Genomic DNA, 6,012 nt, shown 5'->3' with positions numbered 1-6,012 from the left:
TTACTTTATAATTTTCCTATTCCATATAGTGTCCTTATCAATGTTAAGAACCAAGGTTATACTGAGTTACTAAAACAAATGTGACAGCTTTATCTCTTTTTATTTTCCTCAGGGTTTTTTTTAATCATTTTTTTAAACCATTTTATTTATTTATTTATTTGACAGAGATCTAGAGAGCACAAGTAGGCAGAGAAGCAGGCACAGGGAGAGGGAGGAGCAGGCTCTCCACTGAGCAGGGAGCCTGATGCAGGGCTTGATCCTGGGATCAAGACCTGAGCCGAAGGCAGCTGCTTAACTGACTGAGCCACCCAGGCGCCCCTTTCCTGGTTTGTTTGTTTTTTAAGATTTTATTTATTTACTTAAGAGAGAGAGAGAGCAAACACAAGCAGGTGGAGGGAAAGAGAGAGAGAGAGAAAAACAGACTCATTGATGACTAGGGAGCCTGAGGTGGGGCTCTGTCCCAGCATCTGGGGTCATGACCTGAGCTGAAGGCAGAAGCTTAACCAACTGAGCCATCCAGGCACTCCTATTTTCCTGTTTTTAGAACATCTTATATAAGATAGAGATTTATTCCTTAAAAGTTTAGTAGAATTTGGAAATTGGTTTCTTATTTCAATCTTTTCAATCTTTTATGGTAATTGATCTACTAAGATATCTATTTTAAATATTTTAATTTTGTACTGATTTTTTCATTGTATATTTTCTGGTATTTTATGGTAATTGATCTATTAAAATATCTACTTTAATTTTGTACTGATTTTTTCATTGTATATTTTCATAAATTTACCTACTTTATGTTTTCAAATGTATTGTTTAATAATCTGTTGAGTCTCCATTTTTTCTGCTTAGTTCACCTGTCTGCTTTCCTTTTTATTTTTTTTTATTTTTTTTTTTTAAGATTTTATTTATTTATTTGACAGAGAGATCACAAGCAGGCAGAGAGGCAGGCAGAGAGAGAGGAGGAAGCAGGCTCCCCGCTGAGCAGAGAGCCGGATGTGGGGCTCGATCCCAGGACTCTGAGATCATGACCTGAGCCGAAGGCAGCGGCTTAACCCACTGAGCCACCCAGGCACCCCCCTTTTTATTTTTTTTAAGATTTTATTTATTTATTTGACAGACAGAGATCACAAGTAGGCAGAGAGGCAGGCAGAGAGAGAGGAGGAAGCGGACTCACTGCTGAGCAGAGAGTTCCACAAGGGGCTTGATCCCAGGATCCTGGGATCACAGCCCGAGCCGAAGGCAGAGGCTTCAACCTACTGAGCCGCCCAGGCACCCCTGCTTTCTTTTTGAGATTCATTGCTGTCACTGCAGGTTTTTTGTAACTTCTTAATCTATTCATTGAACCAGCTTTGGTTTTATCTTCTCCATTGGTTTTGGGTATGCTACTTCATTGACTTTAATCCTTTCTTATTTCTATATTTCTTATTTCTTTTGATTAATCTGTCCTTTTTAGCTCTTTGAATAGACTCCTTAGCCCATTTGTTTCCAATTTTTCTAAAATGTGTTTGAAATTATGTGTATCCCCTTAAGTACTCTTCTGGTCGTGTCCCACAAATTTTGAGTGAATCTTTTCATTGTGTTCCCTTATTTCTTTCACTATTTCCTCTTTAACCCAAAATTTATTTAGGTAGTATATTTCATTTTGGTTTTATTATTCAGAAAGAGAATTTTTAGCTCTTTTCATTTTTGATTTCTGTTTTATCACATATGGTCAAAAAAGATAGATCTGTGCTATCCAGTATGGTAGTGAATAGCCATATGTGGATAGAGAACTTGAAATGTGCCTAATCTGAATTGAGATGTGCTCTTAGTGAACAATACACACAGATTTTGACAACTTGGCACAAAAATATAAAGTGTCTTATTACTAAATTTGATATTGATTGAAAGTTAAATATATTGGGTATATTGGGTTCAGTAAATATAATTATTTAATATATAAATATAATATATAATATATAAATATTTTAAAAATACAGCTACTAGAACATTTGTTTTATTTTTTAAATTATTTTTTTATTTTTTTGACAGAGAAATCACAAGCAGGGGAAGCATTAGGCAGAGGGAAAAGCAGGCTCCCTACTGAGCAGGGAGCCTGATGCAGGACTTCATCCCAGCATCCTGAGATCATGACAGGAGCCAAAGGCAGAGGCTTAACCAACTGAGCCACCCAGGTGTGCTGGCTAGTTTTAAATTACATATGTGGCTTACATTATATTTCAATGATCTATAATGTATGTAGTGAATAGATGTGTGATAGTTAAACTCACTGAGACATCTTCTGTATTTAAGCCTATAGTCAATTTTTCTGAATAATGCCTGTATACTAGGAAAGAATGCATATCTGTTTGTTGCATGTCAAGTTGCATGTAAATCTATTATCTTGGCCTTCCTTTTTAAAAACATTTTATTTATTTATTTGACAGAAAGAAAGAGTATAAGCAGGGGGAATGTCAGGGAGAAGGAGAAGCAAGCTCCCATTGAGCAGAGAGCCCAACACAGTGCATGATCCCATGATGCTGGGATCATGACCTGAGCTGAAAGGCAGACGCCTAACCAACTGACCGACCCAGATACCCCTTATCTTGGGTTCCTTAATCCTGTTATTAAAACTTCTATAGCTCTCCTTCCTCTTGTGTGCTTATTTCATCAGTTTCTCAGGGGTTATGTAAAACTTTCCTACTATAATTATTGATATCATTCATACTATCTACTTGATCTCTCATTTCTTTTATAAGTATACAATCGGTCTAGATGAGATGATATGTAGACTTATTTCTCCCTAATCCTTCCTGTTGCATTTATTATAAATGCTAGAAATAACAAACAAGAACTCTGACAGGTGGAAAGAGGAATGTGGACTGGGTAGAGAGACAGACCTCAGGACTAGAGGAACAGCATGGTGGCAGGGCAAGTCACAACCCAAACCTAGCATGGGAAGGTGGCCCAGGAAGACTCATTTCTTCCATAGAATGAATAGAGGCCCTACCTATAATACCAGGGGAGCCTTGTAGCACTGGAAGGGGGACATATTAGAAGCCCCACCAACAATAAGAAGCCAGGGAAAGATTTCTCCTTCCCTACAAGCCTGACTCTCTTCCCCCATCCATAACACCAAGTAGATGGGCAGCACTCACAAAAGGGGAGGATCTGCCACATCGTCCAGTCAGGAAGCTTCTTTGTCCCTTAAACTGAAACCTCCCTCCCCAACCTAGAGCTAAGGTAGGAGGGAAGTGTCACTAATGAGAAATGGCACTGCACAAAGGGAATCCCACCACTACAACTGTCCTGATTGAGAAGCTTCTTTGTCCCCCCAAATGTGAGACCTCTCTCACCTATAGAGAGAAACAGACTCTAGATGGCACAATCTGGGGGATCTGACCACAACAACCAGTTGGCCCAAGAAGTGCTCTCTGCCCCAGCTAGACCCAGGAATCCCCACCTGCCCACCGCAGCACACATCCACACCCACATCTAGAGACACCAGTTGGATGGGTCCTACTGCTGGCATGTGAATGCCACCACATAAAGGGCCCAACCCAGGAAGCACTCTTCTTCCTCTTGGGCTGGAAACCCTTTACCCCACCTGAGCCCAGCCTGGGGAAGCTCTTTCCACTCACTCAAGCAGCACCAGCAGGGACCAGGGAGCCCCAGCAGTACCAGATACACCAACCAGACCAAAATTGTACCACAAAAGCTCTGAAAATTAAATTCTTGCTGAAATCACAGACTACAAAGTAGGCTAAGACCTGTATGCTAAGCCTAAAAAGGGTGATAGTGGTCTAAAACAGAAGATTTAATTAGGACACCGAGTCTCCTAATATAACAGGCAAAATCTCCAGGAATCAATCCAAAATTACCCATCATACTAAGAACCAGGAAGATCACAACCTGAAGGAGAAAAAGCAGTTGACAGTGCCAACACTGAAAAGAAGGCAGTGGAGAGATGTCACATTACCTACAGGGCCACAGCAATTTGAATGACAGCAGGTTTCTCACCAAAAACCATGAGGGCCAGATGAAAATAGCACATTTTCAAGTGCTGTCAGCTTGAAGGGAAAAAATTGCCAACCATGATGTGAGTATCAAAAGAAAGTATCTTCAGTAATGAAGAGATGATCCAGACATTCTCAGATGAATGGTAACTAAAAGAATTGGTCACTTAGCAGATCTACCCTTAAAGAATGCCTAAGAGAAATTCTAACGACAAAAAGAAAACAAAACAAACAAACAAAAAAACGATATAGCGAGGACTCATAGAGCATCATAAAAGAAAGAACCATAGAAGAAACATAAATGTAGGCAAATACAATACTCCTCATGAGTTTTACAAGTATATAGGTCCCTCTTTTGTCCATTATGATGCTTTTATCTTGAATCTAATTCTACTAATAACATTTTATGTGGGTATTATTTTAGTTTAATTTGCCTGGTATATCCTTTGTCATCACTTTGTTTTCCATTTTTCTGTGTTGCTTCATTTCCAATGTGTATTTTGTAAAGAATGTATTGCTGCATCTTTGGGTTTGTGTTAGTTTTTTTTTTAAATTAATTAATTAATTTTAGAGAAAGAGACAGTGAATGGGGTGGGTGGGGGAGGACAAAGGGAGAGGGAGAAGTAGGCTCTCTGCTGAGCGGGAAGCCCAACACAGAGCTCAATGCCAGGTCCCTGGGATCATGACCTGAGATGAAGGCAGATGTTTAACCAACTGAGCCACCCAAGTGCCCCAGTTTTTGGTTTTGTTTTGAATTCAAACAGAGATTCTCTGCCTTTTGATGGATGAGTTTGACTCATTTACATTTTTTGTAATAAGTTATGTAACAGGTCTTATTTTGTGTTTTCCCTTGACCATACTTTATTGTTGTTTCTCATTTACCTCTTGTCTGGGTTTCCATTAAATTATCAGTTCTTGGGGTGACTGGGTAGCTCAGTTGGTTAAGTGTCTGCCTTCAGCTCCGGTCATGATACCAGGGTCCTGGGATCCCTATTCAGTGAGGAGTCTACTTCTCTCCCTCTTCTCTCTGCCCCTCCCCCTGCTTGTTCTCTCTGTCTCTCTCAAAAATAAATAAAATCTTTTAAAAAAATTTTTAAAAATCAGTTCTTTTGCTCTGGTTTGAATGTTATACATGTACTTTTACCCTCATGGTACTTGTACCTAATTTATTAAAACTCACACCTACATTTCTTCCCCACAACCCATCTATTTATCCAACTTGTAACTATGTATATCCTCCCTCTACTCAAGACAAGTAACTTAGTCACCTTATTTGTGCATTTCTACTTCCCAACCTCATCCTCACTGGTATTAAAATTTTAGTGGAATTGTTATGTACATGTAGCTGGCGTCACCCTGTTTCACTACCTCTGTTCCTTAAAGATGATAACAAATCCTTTATTATTTTTGCCCTTACTGTCTTTTATATCCTAAAGCATCTTCCTGAACTCTTTTCCTTCTTGGGACATACATCCTCCAAGAAAATTTCCAAGGTCTTGTATGTATGAGAGTAGCCTTATTTTGACTCATTTGCATGATAGCTAATTAAAATATAAAATTCTAGATTCAAACTTTTAATCTTTTACAATTTGAAAATATCATTACACTTTCTTCTGTAGTCAGTACTACTAGTGAACAATTAGGTTTATTTATTCAATTATTACTTATTAAAGGGCCACAAACTGCCAGGCACTGCTTTTAACACAGGGGATTTAGCAGTGAACTCTGTTTTATATGTGATCAGTTTTGTATCTGGGAGTTTTCAGAATTTCTTGCTATTGTGTAAGAGGTCATGAAGAGTAACTGCCAATTGACCTGTGAGCTACACCCAAGGAATGGGAGACTCCTCACCCCCTCCCCTGCCCTTGGAAATATATGTTCTGCCCAGCATTCCCACAGTAGGAGTCATTTTGGGGATGCAGCCTTGAGAGAGTAATGTGTTATTGAGACCATGTGGACTGAACCCAGTTAAAGCCTGTATAGAAACTTTAAAGATTCTGGTGGGCAGGTGCAGAGA

Source organism: Lutra lutra, chromosome 16, assembly GCF_902655055.1.
Source record: "Lutra lutra chromosome 16, mLutLut1.2, whole genome shotgun sequence".
Classification (NCBI taxonomy): domain Eukaryota; kingdom Metazoa; phylum Chordata; class Mammalia; order Carnivora; family Mustelidae; genus Lutra; species Lutra lutra.
This window is presented reverse-complemented; position numbering follows the sequence as displayed.